Raw genomic sequence first — 21,680 nt, 5'->3', positions numbered from 1 at the left:
CTTAGCCAAAGGGTCAGCGGACTGAGGAAAGGTCATCTGGGCTTGAGTTTTGTTCATTTATTCAACAAATATACTGCTTTACAGGTATTCATGTGCACATAGCTACCCAAAGATTCGGGAAATGTTCTAAAGTGTTAAAGGTCACAAAATAGTTGGATTACAGAAACTTTTCTTTTTCCTCAAATTTTTTTTTCCCCGTAATGACTATATATTACTTTTGAAATCCTGACTGTTTAAATAAAGTCCTCCTGTTGATCTAAGTGTTTTTATTTGCTGAGGTCATGGAGTACTTCCTACTTTGGCATAAGAAATGGGTGGGTGATGTTATCAACCACATAAATCCCCTCTTCCACGTAAGCCTGATAGTTTGGGGGTCTCTGACCTGAGTTTGTGGAAGTCCTAAGTATGTCACGCAGCTTGTGTTCATGCTTGCCAGACACACCTGAGTATATACATGTATTTGCACTAGCTAGGATGCTTCTGCATCTGTGACTGAGGAGGAGCAGCAGGTTATAAAAGTGAGTAAAGGGCGTAGAGCCGCTTTAAAGCTGCTTAGAAGAGAAACATGCCTTCTCCCTTTGTTGCTGCCTGGGAAGGAAAATGAGAGTGAATCCATTCCAGCAGATGACTCAAGGCATTGCAGTCTGAGGATGAGAGCTGGCTGTCTTGCAGGCTTGAGGCCTCACAGGCATTGCTGTATTACAACACAACATTGTTCATTGCCATTCAATAGTCATTATTGTCATTGCCATTTATTGTCATATAATAAGCTCTCACTACTGGGCTAAGTAAGTATTGTTATCTCAGAGATGGGTGGTAGTTGTCCTCATTTTATAGATGAGTAAACTGAGGTTCAGAAAGGTAAAGAGATAGAACTGGCACTCGAATCCCAAGGTCACCTCACTCTACACTTGGCTTCTGTATTCATCCATGCACACAGAAACAGGCATCTTGGCTTCCTTTTTATTCATTTAATATTCAGAACATATTTACTGAGCACTTTCTATGAAATCTTTTTTCCCCAACAAATGTTTATTGAGTGCTTTAGTTCTGTGCTAAGCACTCTTTTAGCTGCTAGAAGCACAACAATAAACAAAAACAGGAAGAAGAAAAAAATCCCTGCCTTCATGGAGCTTTTAGTGAGGGGAGTAGGTGCAACAAATACGAAATAAATTTCATAGTATTTTTAAATATAGTACATTAATATTAATAGAAATTTGAAATTCAGTCATGCCAACAGATGAGGAGGTGACTGGAATGATAGTCTATTACTCACCGTTCCCCAAGAGGATGGGGCACCCCACACCGGGCCACAGAAGAAAACACTGAAGCTGCATGCAGGCAAAGAGAGAGAAGCAACTAGGGGGCTGGAGTCTTTAAGAGGTGAGGCAAGATAAGCAGGTTTAGGACTGGCTAGTTTGAGTAATTGTAGAGGGCTCTGGGGGACAAGGGGTTGTCTCTAGTTGTCTGGTACCTGGTCCTGGGGTGATTAGGGCAGGTGGATATTGGCCCAAAAATGAAAGCTTGATAAAGAGGGTGGTTCTGGGTGTGGGCTCTGGATTGGTGGGTTTGCATAGGAAAGTTGTCATCTCTCTCTGGATATTAACTAACCCTGGGAGGGGCTATCCCTCCAGGATCATCAGTACCCGAGATATCAAAGCAAATAATACAGGAAATAAAAAGACATGGTGAATACAATTGGCTTGACTGGGCAGGGTGGCTTACAACTGTAAGCTCAGCACTTTGAGGGGCTGAGGTGGGAGGATGGCTGGAACCTAGGAGTTTGAGATTAGCCTAGGCAACACAGTAGGACCTCCTCCCTATGAAGAAGAAGGAGGAGGAGGAGGAGGAGGAGAAGGAAGAGGGAGGGGGAGGGGGAGGGGAAGAAAATTAGCCAGGTGTGGTGACACACACTGTGGTCCCAATTACTGGGAGGCTGAGGTGGGAGGATTGCTTGAGCCTGGGAGATTGAGACTGCAGTGAGCCAGGCATGCCACTGCACTCCAGCCTGGGCAGCAGAGTGATACCCTGTCTCAAAAAATAAAGAAACAAAAAATACAGTTGGCTAGATGGCAGTAAGTGCTACAGAGAAGGTAACAGGGCTAGGGAATCAGAGTGGCAGCATGTGGAGGTGGGTGTTGTAGTTCTCAATAGGGTATCAGGGAAGGCTGTGCTGGTAAGGCAGCCTTTTAATAATGACCTGAAGTAAGAGAGAGAATGGACTCTGTGGGATCTGGGGAAGGAATGTGTAGGTAGCGAGAAAAGTAAGATCAGAGATGGGAGCATATCTTGTTGATAATGTTACCTAAAGCTGTGTCAACACACCCTAGACCATAGCAGAAAGAATTAAGTTGAGATACCAGGTGACATGTTGGTGTGGGAAACATGAGCAGATAGTTAGGAGGCATAGGATGGCCTTGTGTATGTGAGCTGGATATGGAGTGTTTTGTCCAGAGACCAGATTTGAGTATCTTGATGGTTCCTATTCATCCATATTTAGTAAGCTGTTTCTCCCGTATCTGTTACTCATCACTAGAAGAAAAGGTGATTCTTGGTGCAAAGGTGATTCTAACTGGGGGAAAATGTATCTGGCTATATAACATGGGGTAGTCAGAAATTAAAGATTGTCAATAAAAATGAATCCTATTGCATCACCTATACCACACCCCAGCCCCTTTTAAAACACTCCAATGGCTTCCCATTGCATTGGGGATAAAGTCCAGCTTCCTGCTGTGCTCTGCAAGGTTCTGGTTCTAGGCCCTGCCTACTTTCCAACTGCGTTTAATGTGCCTTCACCCACCAGCCACGCTCAAGCTTGAATATCCCAAACTCATTTCTGCCTTAGGATCTCTGCACAGTCTGTGACCTTGCCAGAAAGCCTTGTTTCCATCTTCATGTGGCTGGTTCATTCCCATCATTCACGTCTCAGCTTAAATGTCACTTCTCGGAGAAACTGTCACCACCTACTCATTCTGAAGAAGTCCTCAGGCCCTCTCTAGCCCATTAGTCAGTTTTTTGTTTTTGTTTTTTTTTTTTGATGGAGTCTCACTCTTGTAGCTGAGGCTGGAGGGCAATGGCACAATCTCAGCTTACTGCAGCCTCTGCGTCACAGGTTCAAGCAATTCTCCTGCTTCAGCCTCCCAAGTAGCTGGGATTACAGGCATGCACCACCACATCCAGCTAATTTTTAAATTTTTTAAAATTTTTTTATTTTTTGAGACGGAGTTTCGCTCTTGTTGCCCAGGTTGGAGTGCAATGGCATGATCTCGGCTCACCACAGCCTCCACCTCCCGATTCAAGCAATTCTCCTGCCTCAGCCTCCCAAGTAGCTGGGATTACAGGCATGCGCCCCCATGACCAGCTAATTTTGTATTTTTATTTTTTTTATTTTTTTATTTTTTTTATTATTTTATTTTATTTTTTTTTTATTTTTTTTTTTGAGACGGAGTCTCACGCTGTTGCCCAGGCTGGAGTGCAGTGGTGCGATCTCGGCTCACTGCAAGCTCCGCCTCCCGGGTTTCCGCCATTCTCCTGCCTCAGCCTCCTGAGTAGCTGGGACTACAGGCGCCCGCCACCGCGCCCGGCTAATTTTTTTGTATTTTTAGTAGAGACGGGGTTTCACTGTGGTCTCGATCTCCTGACCTTGTGATCCGCCCGCCTCGGCCTCCCAAAGTGCTGGGATTACAGGCTTGAGCCACCGCGCCCGGCTAATTTTGTATTTTTAGTAGAGATGGGGTTTCTCCATGTTGGTCAGGCTGGTCTCAAACTCCTGACCGCAGGTGATCTAGCTGCCTCGGCCTCCCAAAGTGCTGGGATTACAGGCGTGAGCCGCCGCGCCCAGCAATTTTTGTGTTTTTAATAGAGATGGGGTTTCACCATGTTGGCCAGGCTGGTCTTGAACTCCTCACCTCAGGTGATCTGCCTGCCTCATCCTCCCAAACTGCTGGGATTACAGATGTGAGCCACTGCACCCAGCCGTCAGTTTAATTCTTTAAAACTGTTCAATACTACTGGAAATTTTTCTCACTCATTTGTTAGTTTCTTATCTGACTCCCTCTCTACCCCAACTAGAATGACAAGTTTCTAATTTCAGTGACTTTGTCTGTCTCCTACACTTGCTATAGCCCAGCATCAGGAACAACTCGTGGCATATAGGAAGCACTCAACAAGCATGTGTTGAATGAACGAATAATAAAGTAATATCTTCAAATATAAAATGTTATATAAATCAAGCCTATGGGATCCCCACTTAAATAATAGAAGAGACATTATAACGATGCAAGGTCTAGGCAAGCTTCTGGGAAAAGGGCATTCTTCTGGAAATAGTCTGATTGAGTGTTTTCTCTGCAAAGGATATCTGCAGGGATGCCTGTAGTACTGCTGACATTCCATACCAATCATTGCTGATCATGGAGCCAGGGGTTTTAGCTATCGTAAAGGAAAAGTGGCCTTGCCACCATTGGGCAAGCAAGGCAGAGTAGCAATCCTTGGGCCTTTGGTCCCAGATGTGTAGTATTTGGCAGCAGAATGGTTGCCTCCTTTAAAAAAAAAAAATATGTCTTACACTCCCCAGTGGACTTACAACCCGCAGTTTGACACAGCCTGTATCTCTCCTGATTGTTCTGTATCCATCTTTTCATGTTTGCCTTATCCGTTGGTCTCTGAAGACATCTGAGCTTTGACTCTTGCCCCAGGTGAATAAGTGACCCTTTCTCTAGCAGCTTAGTGGGTACATTGGATGTTTTTCCTGATTGAAGGAAAGTTGAAATACTGCTAGTAAGTCTCAGGATTAGGCTCATGGCAACAGGGCAAGATATCAGTTTGTTTTATCAGCCCAAAGGGCAGCGGATGCTTGCTAAAGGGAGTTTCTAGTCCCAATTATACAAATAACCTACATGTTATTATTGGGAAGTGACCTGTCCAGGGTCTTGTGGCATCTTCAGATCCAGCCTCTCTACCCAGCTCTTGAGTTGAAGGCTTATTACTTGCTACAACAGTTAGGTAACCTAATTCAGTGTTTTCTAAACTAGAAGCCAACATTTGAGCTTCTCAGGTTCTCACTGATCTATTCTCTCATCACCTACTTGCCATTTCTCCTGCCTTTACCGTTGTTAAATTTGATTCATGAGACTGGAAATGCCTCACTGTCTAACAGGGTCCTAGAATTCTATTTCCATTCTTTAGTCTCTGGCCTTTCCAGCTGTCAGGTCCCATACTCAAGACTCAAGAGCAGCAGCGTTCTATGTCGTGATGATCTTTCTGTATTTATTAGTAACATATTGTAGGTAGTTAACAGAGCCAGCCTGGATTTATGCCTCCCCAAAACCTCCAACACCATTTTCAGTGACAATTTCAGATCTATAGAAGAGACTTATGGGTTGAGTATAAACCTGGCCCCAGACTAGCTTTCAGAATCCTCACTTTGGAATCTGTGTTTCATGTGAAAACTTCAACTGGATGGATTTTGTGTGCCCACAAAGGCTAAAATCAACTTTAAATAGAATGTTAAAGCATAGCTTATAAAATTTTAACAAAACCTAGTTCTAGTCTTTAGTGTAATTACCAGTTTCTTTTTCTAAAATTCTTATTGATTGATTGATTGATTGATTGATTGAGACAGGGTCTCACTCTGTTTCCTAGGCTGGAGTGCAGTGGCTCAATCACAGCTCAATGTAGCCTCGACCTCCCATGCTCAATCAATCCCCCCACCTCAGCCTCCCAAGTAGCTGGGACTACAGGCATGCACCACTATACCTGGCTAATTTTTATAGAGACAGGGTTTCGCCATGTTGCCCAGACTGGTCTCAAACTCTTAGACTCAAGGGAGCTGCCCACCTCAGCCTCCTGAAGTGTTGGGATTACAGGCATGAACCACTGCACCTGGCTTTTTTCTTTTTTTTTTTTGTTTTCAGAGACAGGGTGTTGCTGTGTCACCATGTCACCCAGGCTGGAATGTAGTGGCACAATCATGGTTCACTGCAGCCTCAACCTCCTGGGCTCGGGCAGTCCTCCCACTCAGCCTCCCAAGTAGCTGGGACTATGGGTGTGCACCACCACACCCAGCTAATATATTTTTTATTTTGGTAGGGACAGGGTCTCACTATCTTTCCCAGGCTGGTCTTAAACTCCTGGACTCAAGTGATCCTCCCACCTTAGCCTTCCAAAATGTTGAGATTACTGGCATGAGCCACCACACCCAGCCAACCACTTTCATTATACACTGTTCAGTCTGTCTTCAATGAAGTAGAAAATTAGCCTCTTCTCATGTTTGTGATCAGGAAATTGTTTCATGAATGGAATTGAGTATTTTACATAGGAATTGTGTTCAAACATTACTTATAGTTAATTTGTCACATATATGACCAGAGTTAGGCAAGCGTAAATTATATCAGAATTTTAAAACAGCTGGGCTAAGTGAGTATGCACTTTTACCTGGTGGATTAGAACATTGTCTCAGTGACAGACACTAGGGGATCAAAGTTAACATCACTGTAGTCTAATCAAATCAATATTTTACGCTTTCTGATTTGATGCATCATTTTTGGGATATTCCCACCAAAAACACACACCTTAAATGTAATCATAAGGAAATACATGGCAAACAAAATGAGGGACATTCTACAAAATAACTACTCTGTACTTATAAAAGATGTGCAGATCATAAAAGACATGATCTTTCTCTATGAAGGACATTATTGGAATAACTGTCAATATTTAAAAAAAACAGGATATCAATGTTAAATTTCTGATTTTGCTCATTGTCCTATGGTTATATAAGAGAATGTCCTTGTTTTAAGGAAATCTACACTAAAGTATTTGGGAATAAAGGGGAATCTTCTCTGTAACTTATTCTCAGTTTGGAAAGAGAAAGATGAAAAAGCTAATGGCAAAATGTTAACATTGGAGGAATCTGAGTAAAGAGTATATAAGAGTTCTTTGTACTGGTTGTGTAACCTTTCTGTGAATCTGAAATTATGTCAAAATAAGAAGTTTTAAAGAACTGGTGCCAATGGGATCATACTCTTGAATCCGGTCGCAGGGTGGGCCAGGCAGTTCGTTTTCCTAGCCACGTCTCAGTGTTGAATCCGTGCTCCCGGTAGCAAGGAGGCCAGAGAGGAGAACCACAGGGAGACTTTTGCGTGAACAGCACAGACTTGGGAAGTGTAGGATGAAACACTGAGCTTGGTCAGGAGGCTTAGACTAAACTCAATCTTGTTTGTCTACTGCTTTTTCCTAAGCCAGGTAGTGAAGACCTAGAAGAAAACCCACTTGGCACAGGTGGTTGGGAGAAGGAGAACCAGATTAAGACTGTAGAGCCTCCTATTACATTAAGTCCAAGAGACCCTAAGCCTTCACACTTTCTTTCCTGTTCCACGCAAAAATACAGTTTACCAAAAAAGGACACCGAAAACAAGCAGTCTTTGACCTCTAGCCACCTGTTACTTCCTCCATATATGCAGTTTCCTCCTCTTGCTTCTTAGGTTTCCTAGGAGAATTTCCATTGCGACATTTTCAGTTAAGTAGCACTTAATTACAGTCTTAAACTTTCCAGAGTCACCCTGCTTAACTCTTCCCCCCAGCCTCTATAATTAAGCCTGTCGTAGTTACCTTTGGTTAAGGTTACTACTGAAGGGCACATTGTGAGTTGAATCCAGGTCAGGCTTCCCACTGGCTTCTGGGTATACTTGATGTGATAGTACACAAGCCTAAAATAACTGAGCTAGACTGCAACTTAGCTCCTGCTTTGGCATTTGTTACAGGTTTTGAGTTTTACTGACTACTCCGCTGTCAGGATACCATCTCCAGGAGTCTCACCCTTTTTCTTCCAGATCAAGGGAATTACAGCCAAGATCAATGAAGTTTGGTAAATGGTCTATGTTCCCTCTGGTGTCATCATCTACATTAGCATATTAAAGGTTCCTGGAAGTCTTGCAGTAAAGAAACAGTTGGCTTTCTTAACTCATTTTTAATTGACTGGGCAGCACTTAGAACTTCTTAAGGAACTGGCCGGGTGCAGTGGCTCATGCCTGTAATCCCAACACTTTGGGAGGCCGAGGCAGGCAGATCACAAGGTCAGAAGGTAGAGACCATCCTGGCTAACATGGTGAAACCCTGTCTCTACTAAAAATACACAAAATTAGCCGGGCCTGGTGGCAGGCGCCTGTAGTCCCAGCTACTCGGGAGACTGAGGCAGGAGAATGGTGTGAACCCGGGAGGCGGAGCTTGCAGTGAGCCGAGATTGCACAACTGCAGTCCAGCCTGGGTGACAGAGTGAGACTCCGTCTAAAAAAAAAAAAAAAAGGTGATATTGCTAAGTTTTGTCCCTAGCTTTTCATCACCAGCCATTTAATGACCAAAGGATTTGAGGCCAGTCTGGGCAGCATGGTGAAACCCTGTCTCTATAAAAAATAAAAAATATAAAAATTAGCTGGGCATGGTGGCATGAGTCTATAGTCTCAGCTACTCAGGGAGGATCACCTGAGCCCAAGAGGTTGAGGCTGCAGTGAACTGTCATTGAGCCACTGCACTCCAGACTGCGTGACAGAGTGAGACCCTGTCTCACACAAACAAAGAATTTGTGCTGGCAGTACAAAGTTGGAGGAGACCTCTTCTCAAGGACTTTCCTTAGGGAGGTAAAATACGTGAACAAGTATTTATCAGTGCCAAACAAATGGCACAAAAAGGTACTCAGAGCAAAAGGAGAACGTGCTGGGCTTACAATGAAGAAGTCCTTGGTAAGCTCCAGAAAAGCAGAAAAGCTAAAGGGTGTACAGGCAGTGAGGAATGCAACATAACGCAGTGAACTGAAAGATTAGACTAAAGTGAAGGGTTCTTATAGGACACTGGTCTTCAAACTCTGCGCTGCAGAATTACTTGGGGAGCTTGTTAAAGCACAGGATACTAAGCTACCCCAATAGTTCCTGATCCACTAGCTCTGGAGTAGGGCCCAATAATTTTCATTTCCCACAAGTCCCCAGATGACACTGATATTGCTGGTCTGGGGACCACAGTTTGAAAACTTGGGATTATCGAAAAGTGAAACTCAGAGAACAGGCAAGGTGAGATCAGGCCTGATGGTAGAACTACCATGAAAAGGTAGGCTGACAGATTAGATACTATTGATGAAGTTTTGAATGTGATTTGAACAAAGTGATACAATTGCTCTAGTGGCAGAGATATATCCAATGGATAGGAGAAAAAGACTGGAGGCAGAGAGACCAGTCTGGAGCTGTTATGTAGTTAAAGCAAATAGGTTTAAACTATCTGAGTGACAGTGGGAATGGAAAGAAAATATCAGTGCAGAAATCTTACTGAATGAAAAGTCCGCTGGTCAGAGAACAAAACTGGAAGTCAGCCTTGCCCATTCTGTGGGAGAGTCTTCAGTCATATACAGTCATTTGTATAGTGCTATTTTGAGTCTTTGTGATTATTACTAGAGCTGAACTTGTTTATGTTAATACCATCTGAAAAGAAAAGGAGAAAATGTCACTAGGTAAGCTAATAGAGTTAACAATGCTTTACAGAGCTCATTGAGGGCTTGTTTGAAGGCCTAAGATATACCATGGACTCAGGAGTGGCCCTCATTTATAGGGAAATTGGGCTTACCTGCCAGATATGGAGCTTGGGAGGGCTGCATGCGGAGAGATAAATCCAGGAGAAGGCGCCCTCTCCAGCCTCGGAACTTGGTAGAAGCCTTGTGTCATAATTAGATGACCCTTGTGCGTGAGATGTCTTCCGTAGGTGAGTGCAGATTTCAGGCAATCTCAGTTCCTACTTATCCACTAATTCTTGCTGGCCATCACTTGAAAATAGTAAGCACTTCTTGTTTGTTTATTTTAAAATAAATGTGATGGTATATATCTAAGGTATATGACATGATGTTATATGATACATATAAATAGTTATCTGCTACTTTGTATCCTCTGGCCCACATCTCCCTGTTTCTTCCCCCTACTCCAGCCCCTGGTAACCAGTGTTTTATTTTCCATCACTGTATATATATATATATATATTTTAAGATTCCACATTTGAGTGATATCATGCAATAGTTTTCTTTCTATGTCTAGCTTATTTCAACTTAACATAATGCCCTCCAGGTTCCTCCATGTTGTGCAAGTGGCAGGATTGCCTTCTTTTTAAAGGCTGAATAATATTTCATTGTGTGTGTATATAAATATATATGTCAGTTTCTTTATTCCTTGGTTTGTTGGCAGACACTTAGATGGTTGCTGTGTCTTGGTTACTGTGAATAATGTTGCAATGAACATAAGGGTTCAGATATCTCTATGAGGTAGTAATTTCATTTCCTTTGGATATGTACTCAGAAGAGGGATCACTGGGTCATATGATAATTCTTTTTTTTTTTTTTCTTTTTTCTTCTTTTTTTTTTTTTTTTTTGAGATAGGGTTTTACTCTCGTCGCCCAGGCTGGAGTGCAATGGTCCTCCCGAGTAGCTGGTACTACAGATGCATGCCATCACACCCAGCTAATTTTTGTATTCTTTGTAGAGATGGTCTCACCATGTTGTCCAGGCTGGTCTTGAACTCCTGAGCTCAAATGATTCGCCTGCCTTGGGCTCCCAAAGTGCCGGGATTACAGGCATGAGCCACTGTGCCTGGCCCGATTATTCTATTTTTAATTTCTTTAGGAACCTCCATACTGTTTCCATAATAGCTGGATCAATCTACACTTCCAGCAGCAATGTCCTAGAGTTCCCTTTTCTCTACACTCTCACCAGCATTTGTTATCTCTTGATTTTTGATAATAGCCATTCTAACAGGTATGAGATGATATCTCATAGTGAAACTGTTTTGTTTTGTTTTACAATGAAAGGTCTGTATTTTATACTAATATAATATGCCCTTTCTTCAGTCTGAATTTGTGAAGTTTCACCGTATTCTTTCAGTGGCTATGGTTTTTGTTTTTGGTTTTGTTTTTGAGACAGAGGTCTCACACTGTTGCCCAGGCTGAAGTGCAGTGGTGCAATCACAGCTCACTGCAGCCTTGACCTCCTGGGCTCAAGCGACTCTGCTGCCTCACCCTCCTCAGTAGCTGGGACAACAGGAACGCACCACCACACCAGGCTAATTTTTTTTTTTTTTTTTTTTTTTTTTTTTTTTTTTTAGTAGAGATGAGGTCTCGCTATGTTGCTCAGCTGGTCTCAAACTCCTGATCTCAATTGATCTTCCCGCCTTAGCCTTCTAAAGTGCTGGGATTATAGGCATGAGCCACCACTCCCGGCCTTGGTGGTTATGTTTTGAACTTTTCGGAAGTCTTTTGGGAAAGTTTTCTACTCCACTGCTTAGAAGAAATGTGTGTTCCCTCTCCAGAAACTGCAGCAAAGTCTAGCAAAAGTAAATGGGTGTGTAGGTTGAATTAATATCTAGAATATTTTCTCTTAGGAGAGCAGCAGATCTGCTTTCACTGACTTTTACTTGATCCCACATATCAAGCTTCGGAATCCACCACTGGTGGAATATAAAGAGAATTTTCTTGCCATTAACTTCCAGAGGCAGCTAGATGGGGCAGTGAGTCCAGTGAGTCAGCATGGCAGTCTATCAGAGCAGCAGCCTTGTGTTTTCAGGACATGCTTATCTAGGGGCAGAGGGTGGAGTTCATTGCCCTTTGAGGGCTTTCCTCTCTCTGTCTCTGACTCAGAGGATTAACAGGAAAACCTGAGGTCGAGGAGACCTTGAGGACAGTCAATTGGGAACTTTCATTTTATCCTCTGATTCCAATGCCATCCCAACAGGAGCCAAAGCGTGGGGCCGGGGTGGTGGGGAGGACAACACTGAAGGAGCCTGCAGTAGTTGAAGGAGATCTGCACTGAATTAGAACAAAATTTAGGAGACTTCTAATTTGAAGCCAGAGGTGCTGACTTTTCAATCTGTGGAGATTGCCTGTTGGAGATATTCCTATTGAGGGCCAATGTCCCAATGGGCTCTGAAGATGAGAAGGATCCCTGCCCTATGTGGATGCCAGTGGATCTGGAATCATTTCTGTGGCTCAGATTTCTGTACACATTCTGCCAGGACAGGAGCAGCCGTATTGGGAAAAGAAGGGGGACAATAACTAGAAATGAACTAAGATATGGCCCTTGCTTTTGTACTTTTAATGGGAAAAAATAGATATAGATGTTCTAAATGCATAAGGATTCAGTTGTACAAAATTTATAAAAACACAAAGTTAAGTCTGGCTAAAGTGGTGAGGTAAAGGATGTTGAGTTGGTAAAGGATGCACTGGAAAAGTGGTGGCATAGTAAGTGGGAGGCAGGGGTTTGCACTATGCATTTGACACTTAGGAATGACTAAGAGATGGAAGACGGAATATTCTGAGCCAAGATGCATCTGCCACTTTTAGTCTAAAGTTGTGGTAAGAGTAATTGCAAGGGCAACAAGTTTCCTAGTGTCAAGGAACAGTATTTCTAGCACCGCACCGCCCCCTCCCCCCCCCGCCATTTCCTATTGCTGTCACCATAGCAGCTATCTTCATTCTCCAGCACTAAGTGGCCCAGGCACCAAGTTGGCTAACCAGATGGTTTGCTGAGAAGCCAGCCATGCCAGGACCTGACCGTACATAGCCTTAGGACCTCAGCTGAATATGCAACCAGGAGCTTATATTCTGCTAAATTTTGCTAGAGTATTATTATATACCATGCAGGACATATTATTTAATAATACTTACTGCAGGCCTTGTGCTGTCAATGCTTACAAACATAGATTTATCCATTGGCTACCCAGGAAATTTTCACCCTTGGCCCTCCCATCATGTGCCCTTCTCTAGATAGTCAATTTCCAGTGTGAACAAAAATGTATATATGATATTTCTATAATGTTTATATTAGCAAATTATTTCCATAAAGCAAAGAAAATAGGAATGTTTGAGTATATAATATCTTCAAACAGATGTATTTAAGTACATTGGCCTTATACAACTCAAGCCATATGAAAGCAATATGAGTGAGTTTGCAGTTATTCCTATGCCATTGGAGCTAAAGCAAGACAAAAGAACAGAAGGTCAAAGGACCCCTCTGTAAATCATTAGTGGATATCAGAAATTTTTTTTTTTTTTTTTTTTGAGACGGAGTCTCGCTCTGTTGCCCAGGCTGGAGTGCAGTGGCCAGATCTCAGCTCACTGCAAGCTCCGCCTCCCGGGTTTATGCCATTCTCCTGCCTCAGCCTCCGGAGTAGCTGGGACTACAGGCGCCCGCCACCTTGCCCGGCTAGTTTTTTGTATTTTTTTAGTAGAGACGGGGTTTCACCGGGTTAGCCAGGATGGTCTCGATCTTCTGACCTCGTGATCCGCCCGTCTCGGCCTCCCATAGTGCTGGGATTACAGGCTTGAGCCACAGCGCCCGGCCCCATATTAGAAATCTTTGTGGTTTCTTCTGATTTCAGCCTTTGGAGTCAAAGTTTCTAATTCAGTATTATGATGAACACCAGGTGGACATTTATAGACCTATTGACCATCTAGATAAAGCACGTATGGTATGTATGGAGCAACTGGGCCCCATGTCTTTTAACAATCACATGATACATTATATAGAAGACATGCCTTTGGGGTGTGCTTGAATACCATCATTGAACTCCAGAAGAATGGATTGAAACAGAGTTTTTCATTTTTGAGTTGTGCTACTCAAGCGAATGTAGAAAATAGTGAGCCAGCCTCGTGAGTAATATATTTAGGATGCCCACAATCCACGGAAGCCTTGGATGCCACCTACACATATGCTTGTTCTCTAGGGTCCCAGCCTACCCCTTGCAAAGGCAATTACTGGTCTTTGGGGACACTAAGCTCCTAACACTATTAGAACTGTCTTCTTTTTCTGTCTGGGAAGCGTAGTCCTTCTCTACTTCCAAATCGTCTTGGGGTCAGTAGAAATAAGGCTAAGTCAGTATTTTGTGATCAGAAAAGTACTGGGTGACAGTCCTGTGGATGTAGCCATAAAGCATTTGCCAGAGCCTGTGTTTGCACTCTTTGATGACTTGTGTGCAGTGTGTTCTGATTTCAGAATAGTACACTAAACCAGAAAGGGGAGAAGCCTTTTTTTTTTTAGGTGTAACATTGAAGTAAGTATGAGTTGAAACTTTAAAAACAAGAAATTAAATTTCTAAATGAGTTATATCAGATATAATACATCTCTGGTATATTCAGTTCCTACCAATGTCTATACAGGTTTCTTTCTTTTCTCTTTTTCTTTCTTTGTCTCTCTCTTCTCTTTTTTTCTCGCTCTTTCTTTTTTGTCTGTTTCTTGCTTGCTTGCTTGCTTGCTTGCTTGCTTGCTTGCTTGCTTGCTTTGCTTTGCTTTGCTTTGCTTTTTTCTTTCATCCTGCTATGTTGCCCAGGCTGGTCTCAAACTCCTGGGCTCGAGCAATCCTCCTGCCTCGGCCTCCCAAAGTGCTGGGATTACAGGTGTGAGTCAGTGCACCTGGCCTATGCACGTATCTTCTATTTGGCTACTAATTGTATTAGTCAGAGTTCTCTAGAGAGACAGAACTAATAGGAGATATATTTTATACACACATACACACACACACACACAAAGGGGAGTTTATTATTAACTCACATGATCACAAGGTCCCACAATAGGTCATCTGCAAGCTGAGGAGCAAGGAGAGGCAGTCCAAGTCCCCAAACTGAAGAACGTGGAGTCCAATATTTGAGGATAGGAAACATCCAGCACTGGAGAAAGATGTAAGCTGAGAGGCTAGGCCCGTCTAGTCTTTTCACGTTTTATCTGCCTGCTTTATATTCTAGCTGCTCTGGCAGCTGATTAGATGGTGCCCACCCGGACTAAGGGTGGGTCTGCCTTCCCCAGCCCACTGACTCAAATGTTAATTTCCTTTGGCAACACCCTCACAGGCACACCCAGGATCAGTACTTTGCATCCTTCAATCCAATCAGATTGACACTCAGTACTAATCATCACACTAGTGAAAGGCTACCTAAGTAGAAGAAGGACAATGTTTGACACAGACAACGGACTGGTTAGGATATGTTCAATGTACAAGCGCTCCCAGGCTTTATTCTGGTATTTACTTTCAGTTGAAGCAGGTAGCACTTATGTGTGTTGCATGGAAACATGCTAAAACAGTCCCCATCTATCTGTGGTTTCACTTTCTGCGGTTTCAGTTACCCACAGTTAACTGAGGTCTGAAAATATTAAATGGAAAATTTCAGAAATAAACAGTTTGTGAGTTTTAAATTGTGCACTGTTCTGAGTAGTGTGATGAAATCTCACACCATCCTACTCCATCCGGCCCAGGATGTGAATCTGAATCATTCCTTCGTCCAGCATCTCCATGCTGTATGTGCTACCTGCCCATTAGTCACTTAGTAGCTGCCTCAGTTATCGGATCAATTGTCATGGTATTGCAGTGCTTGTGTTCAAGTTACCTGTATTTTACTAAATGATGGCTCCCAAAGTGCAGGAGTAGTGATACTGGCATATTGTTATAGTTGTCCAACTTCATTATTAGTTGTTGTTGTTAATCTCTTAAGGCCTAATTTATAAATTAAACTTTATCATAGGTATAGAGAAAAACATATATAGGGTTTGATACCATCTGTAGTTTCAGGCATCCACTGGGGATCTTGGACTGCATCCCTCATGGATAAGGGGGAGATTACTGTACTGTGATTAAAATACCTGAAATCATGGAGTTGTTGCCCCACGGCTTAGGCTAACAACATCGATGTGCTTATTCTAACCCCAAGATGGTATCTGACACAATAATCTCAACAGTTGTTCAATTACCTCCTCATAGAGTCCTTCAGAGGCTCCCATTCTGAGAGATACCCCTGTAGATAGAAGGAGGCAGGTGTCATCTTCAGGGAATAACCTGTGCTGCTTAAACTTCCAAATGGTGAGGGAGGGGGAAAATTGCCTGATAGCCAAAGGATGAGGCTACCTTATTCTAGGAAGAGACTTCAGGCATTGGTCTTAGGAGTAGTTAAAGAGCTATCATTACTTACTGGAGATAGGGAGAATCTATCACTGGGTGGCAACTGGTAATATTAGGTTTTTCTTTGCTTTCATGAGACATAGAACTTTGAAGCTAAAACTTTTGATGCTTAACATATCGAGACTAGCCTGTGGAAGAACACACAGATGGAATGAATGAATGAATACACAGAAAAAAGTCAATCATGGAATTAGGGGAGGTTTTTATGGTTTCATTAATTTTTATTTAACAAATGCTTAAATGGTGCTTCTCTGGGTCTAGACATTATTCTAAACACTTTACAAATATTAACTTCTTAATCCTAGGAGCAACCTTATGAGATAGGTTCTGATATTCCCTACTGGTGAGGAAACCAAGATACAGAGATACAGAAACCAAGGTAACCTGCCCAGAGTCATAATAGCTGCTCAGTGGTAGAGCCAGGCAGTTCCACCTGGAGATTTATGCTTTAGAGTAAAAGCAGTGCTGTTCAGTGTGTGACCTACAGACAGCCAGGGTCTTTGAACTAAGTCCAATCCACAGTGAGATGAGCACAGAAAATAAGAGGGTTTTGACAGTTCCACAACATCCAAGAGTGTGATATATTTCATAAAAGTATTGGTCTGGCCAGGTATGATGGCTCATGCCTGTAATCCTAGCGCTTTGGAGGCTGAGGTGGGAGGATCCCTTGAGCTCAGGAGTTTGAAACCAGCCTGAGCAACATAGTGAGACACCATCTCTATCTTCTTTAAAAAAAAAAAAAAAAAAAAAAAAAGTAATGGTCCAAAATAGATTGGAAACAAGTAAAATTGGTTCTTTACCACAGACAGTTTGGGAAGCACTGGCCTAGAAGAATTCTCACACTCATGCAAACAGATTCGTACAATTATATATCTATTTATCTCTATCTATATCTCCATATGCCCAAATGTTCATCATTAGGGAAAGATATTACAAAATTATGATATAACCTATGAAAGAATATTATTCAACAATTAACATGAGGCTGGGCACAGTGGCTCACACCTATAATCCCAGCACTTTGGGAGGCTGAGGTGGCCAGGTCACCTGAGGTCAGGAGTTCGAGACCAGCCTGGCCAGCATGGTGAAACCCCATCTCTACTAAAAATACAAAAATTAGCAGGGTGTGGTGGCGTGCGCCTATAATCCCAGCTACACCGGAGGTTGAGGCAGGAGAATCGCTTGAACTTGGGAGGCAGAGGTTGCACTGAGCTGAGATTGCACCACTGCACTCCAGGTTGGGCAACAGAGTAAGACTCTGTTTCAAAAAAAAAAAAAAATTAACATGAATGAACTAGATCTACATATATGAACATGAATAAATCTCAAATAATTTTGAATAAATGAAGTTGCAAAGTGATACCTACATTATGATAATTATATAAAATATAAAACACAAAATAATACTATATTCACATAAAAGTAAATGTTTAACAACATGGATAAGAAAGATGCACACCAGCTTCAGAAGAGAATTTAACTCTGATGAGGGCAAGTAGAGAATAGGATTGCAACTGGGCAACATAAAAGGCTTCAACTATATCTGTAATCTTTTATTTTTAAAAAACCTAAAGTAAATATGGAAAAATGTTTACACTATATCTAGGTGATGGGTGCATACATGTCAATTTTTTTCTACATTTTTCTATATTTTAAAACTATTTCATGATATAATTAGCTTCAGAAAATATTTTTTTTAATTCAGAACATTAGGGACTCTTTATTATTTGCAGTGTCCAGGGATTCATTTCTCTTCCCATTTACTTAATGCCAGTCATTGGTCTTTGGGAAGTTTCTAAAGCCTCTTTGCTAAAGAGGAAGCGTTGGTTCAGAGCCCTAGAATAGGCCTAGGGATGCCTAGATGCTGGTACTAGTTTTGTTACTGGTTTGTGACAATCGCTTTTCCACATATAAACCTTTAAGCAACTTGATGCTCCTTTCTATAATAATGGTAAAGATGAAAGGAGCACATGGAGTGAACATGGATGTAGAGATAAGATTGAATATATGTGTGGTGGAGTCAGATCTAGGTTTAAGTCTTGCCTTTACCAGTCACTATGAGCCTCAGTTTCCTAAAACAGTCTCATTTTCTGTTTCCTAAGGTGGGAATCCTAATAAATAACACCTGCCTGGACTTGGGATGATTTGATGAGAGAACAATATTATTGTTGTAGATATTCCAAATCTGTCACTTAACTGTTTTATCTAGAAAGATAGTAAAATAACTTCTCCCACAGCTAATGGCAGCCATTTTCCAAAAAAGATGGGATGAGCATAACATGCCAATCCCTCTGAAGAAGCCATTAACTAAGTAGATGTTTCTAATCTAAATGATGCCACATTCCTTTATAACCAGGCATTTAAAGTGTCTTGGAAATGGTCTTGTCCCAAGTCAGGACATCAACTAGTTGATGAATTACATTGCTTCCAGCTCTGAGATTCCCATTACTTGGGCCATGGTTGCATGGCTCCAGTTGTTTGAGTGGAACAAACTTGAAACAACAGAATTGAGATTACTCTTGGTTTTTAATTTGTACTTTGTACTCTTGCCATTAATTTTCACAGAAAGCAAAAAAAGCAGAAGTAAATGACAATAGGGGAAGAGGAATGGTCATTCAAAATGTGCATTTGTGAATCTCAAAACCAGGCCATGGTGTGCCATGGAACAGAAATCTTAGTCATCTGTCTTGCCTGGTAACACAAGGCACAGTTAATGTGGCCAGGCCTCTAGTTCTGCTGACATGACGTGCTGATGATAAGTCTTGAAGGCTTAGATTCAGTAAAGCCGCATAGAATCACAGGGGTCTAGTGAATGAAAAGCTTCTGCAAGCTTATCAGCAGAAAGATAGCAGAGAGGTTCTGCTTCTATTACCAGTGTTCTGAAGATGTTTATCACCAACCTTCTGAGAACAGTAGTTTGACCCACACCAAACACTTCAGAAACAATGTCAACACACCCAAGACCACAGCCAGCAAGGAATTTTCTGAGATAAGATTACAACCTTTTCCTTAAAGGGATGCCAACCAAGTTAGTCGATCTCCTAATATTCCCTGAGTATAGCAACCCTATGAGTTATCCTTCATACCAGAGAATTTTAGAAGCTCAATTTTTATGCTTCCAAATACAAATATTCTGCCGCTGTTTTCCAAATTATGCACAAAACTCTAGCAATATCTAAAAAAGTTCCAGCAGGGTCAAGGCTCAGAAAGCCTGAGATTGGTGCCCATGAGACCAGCCAGTTGTAGCCACTGGAGACAGCTGTCTATTGGCAAAAGCATCCATTCACCTTTCCTTCCTTCCTTCCTTCCTTCCTTCCTTCCTTCCTTCCTTCCTTCCTTCCTTCCTTCCTTCCTTCCTTCCTTCCTTCCTTCCCTCCCTCCCTCCCTCCCTCCCTCCCTCTTTCCTTCCTTCGTTCCTTCCTTCCTTCCCTCCCTCCCTCCCTCCCTCCCTCCCTCCTTCCTTCCTTCCTTCCTTCCTTCCTTCCTTCTTCTCTCTTCTCTCTTCTCTTTTCTCTTTTCTTCTTTCTCTTGCTCTATTGCCCAGGCTAAAGTGCAGTGGCGTGATCTCAGCTAACTGCAACCTCTGCCTCCTAGGCTCAAACTGTTCTCATGCCTCAGCCTCCCAAGTGGCTGGGATTTTAGTCATGTGCCACCATGTCTGGCTAATTTTTTTTTTTTTTTTTTTTTTTTGTAGAGCCAGAGTCTTGCCATTTTGGCCAGGCTGGTCCTAAACTTCTGACCTCAAGTGATCTGCCCACCTCTGCCTCCCAAAGTTCTGGGATTACATGCATGAGCCACCAAGCCCAGCCATATCCTTTCACCCTGTTTCAGGATTTTATTTCTTCTCTGTTGGCTACATGTAGGCCAGAGGGCCTCCCAGGTAGATTAGAACCTCTAGTCTAGGTGTAGGGCAAAGTCATTATAGGAAAAGGTGACTCAGTCTTTGAGTAGATATGAAAAGCCACTGTAATAATTTGTTTAAATACCTAGTCCTGTGTTTGATTTAAGTATCAGTATGCAAACTGGCACTGTCAGGGGGCCTATGTGCAGGCGAGGTAGAGCTGGTCAGGTATTCTCCCAAGACCGTGGTGATGATGAGAAGCAGCAGCATTCACAGAGACAACTCACCTTTGATTTGTTCAGATGCTAATGGTATCACTTCTTGCTTTGAAGTGTCTCACGTTCCTTTCTTTGTATTCCCTGTGCACAGCCCTAGTGTGGCTTCCTGGGTTCTAGTTCCTCCTTCCCAGGGCTGTACTGTGTATAGTTGCCAAGATTAATTAAAAACAAAGCAACAACAACAACAAAAACCCTTTTTATGTCATTTCCCAGTAGTCTCATAATAAAGTTTATACTCCTCTGGTTTATTATTGAATGTTCTCACAAATTTTTCTATCCAGGTTCTCTTTCTCCACTAATCTTTATTTCACCCAAAGGATCTATTACTGGCTGTTAACCTATTTTTCATTTTTCCTGCCTCTGTGCTTTTGTTCCTGCTGTTTCTCCCTTTTGGAATTCCTTCACCCTTCTATTCAGATACAGCTCTTCCATTAAATCTTTCCAGATCAATCCCGCCTCCACTGATCTGACCCTCCTCTGAACTCTGCTTACTTGTCAGCTAAAGTCCATACCAGCCCTCTGGCAATTAATCACATACAGCCTTGTGAATGTATCTTTATTTTGTGTGCTCAATCTTGCTTTTTCATTTTCTGTCTCTCTCTCTCTCTCTGCTTCTCTCTACCATTGTGTATGGATGTCTATATACAGCTAGGTAAGAGGTCTATGAAAATAAAAATCTGTCTTATATATCTTTAGAATAGACAACCTAATCGGTGCTCCATGACATAATTGTTACTTAGGAGTTCTCACTGAGGATCTTGATTTGCATGCCTATGCTCCTGTGCAACTTTCAAATGTCTGGGGATCCCAGCTTTCTCAATACTAGCAGGAACAAGAACAGCATCCCCAAGCACTGAGAGCTAGGAAGACACCTGAAGTGGACTTAAAGGGCTTTCTTTTGAATAACTCAAAACTGTTCTGTAAAGCCAAGGTAGGTAGATTCTAATACTGATCTCCTCCAAGTTTAATGAGTATTCAGAAATCAAGGATTTAGGGAAAATTAAATAAAGTTTGCTCAATGTGCTTTTCCTGCATGCCCACATCTGCCACATGCCTGTTCTCGCCTGTCTATTCTTCCATGGCAGTGAGGCTTTCCCTGGACTTGCTCTTCCTCCAACCTCATCCCCAACCCCATATCCAGAGGGAGCCTAGAGAACTGGGGGGGCGTAGACATGAAAGGCCCAGTAGTGTTTGTTTGTTTGTTTGTTTGTTTGTTTGTTTTGAGACGGAGTCTCCCTCTGTCACCCAGGCTGGAGTGCAATAGTGCGATCTTGGCTCACTGCAACCTTTGCCTCCTGGGTTCAAGTGATTCTCCTGCCTCAGCCTCCCGGGTAGTTGGGATTACAGGCATGTATCACCACACCCGGCTCCAGTAGTGTAGTTTAGTGCTCAAGTCTGGCTGTCTGGAGTTCAGATTTCACCTTGACCCTATGAGCTGTATGTCCTTAAGCAAGTTAACTCTTTAAGTCTGCAGTTTCTTCTTCTGTAAAATGAGGACAATAACAGAACCTACCTCATAAAGTTATACGGAGAATGAAATGGTAGTCCACATAAAATGTTCAGGCTATTGCAAGCATATTATATGATTGAAAATAG

At 42.4% G+C, this 21,680-nt stretch overlaps 1 protein-coding gene and 1 long non-coding RNA gene across 28 annotated transcripts in view; one reads left to right on the top strand and one right to left on the bottom strand.

The window, feature by feature from the left end:
* LOC105470259 (uncharacterized) overlaps positions 1-9,673 on the bottom strand; it is a 42,802-nt gene extending 33,129 nt beyond the window's left edge. For both annotated transcript variants that reach the window (XR_011618448.1, XR_011618450.1), the window contains exons 1-2: positions 9,607-9,673; positions 9,313-9,464 (exon numbers count right to left, since the gene is read on the bottom strand). This is a non-coding gene — a long non-coding RNA (uncharacterized lncRNA). The remainder of the gene's footprint in view (positions 1-9,312; positions 9,465-9,606) is intronic.
* The window catches only part of LOC105470260 (kalirin RhoGEF kinase), a 700,354-nt gene that overhangs the window by 581,786 nt on the left and 96,888 nt on the right, over positions 1-21,680 (top strand). The gene's annotated exons all lie outside the window — the stretch shown is intronic.

This window comes from Macaca nemestrina, chromosome 2 (genome assembly GCF_043159975.1).
Source record: "Macaca nemestrina isolate mMacNem1 chromosome 2, mMacNem.hap1, whole genome shotgun sequence".
Classification (NCBI taxonomy): domain Eukaryota; kingdom Metazoa; phylum Chordata; class Mammalia; order Primates; family Cercopithecidae; genus Macaca; species Macaca nemestrina.
This window is presented reverse-complemented; position numbering and strand designations above follow the sequence as displayed.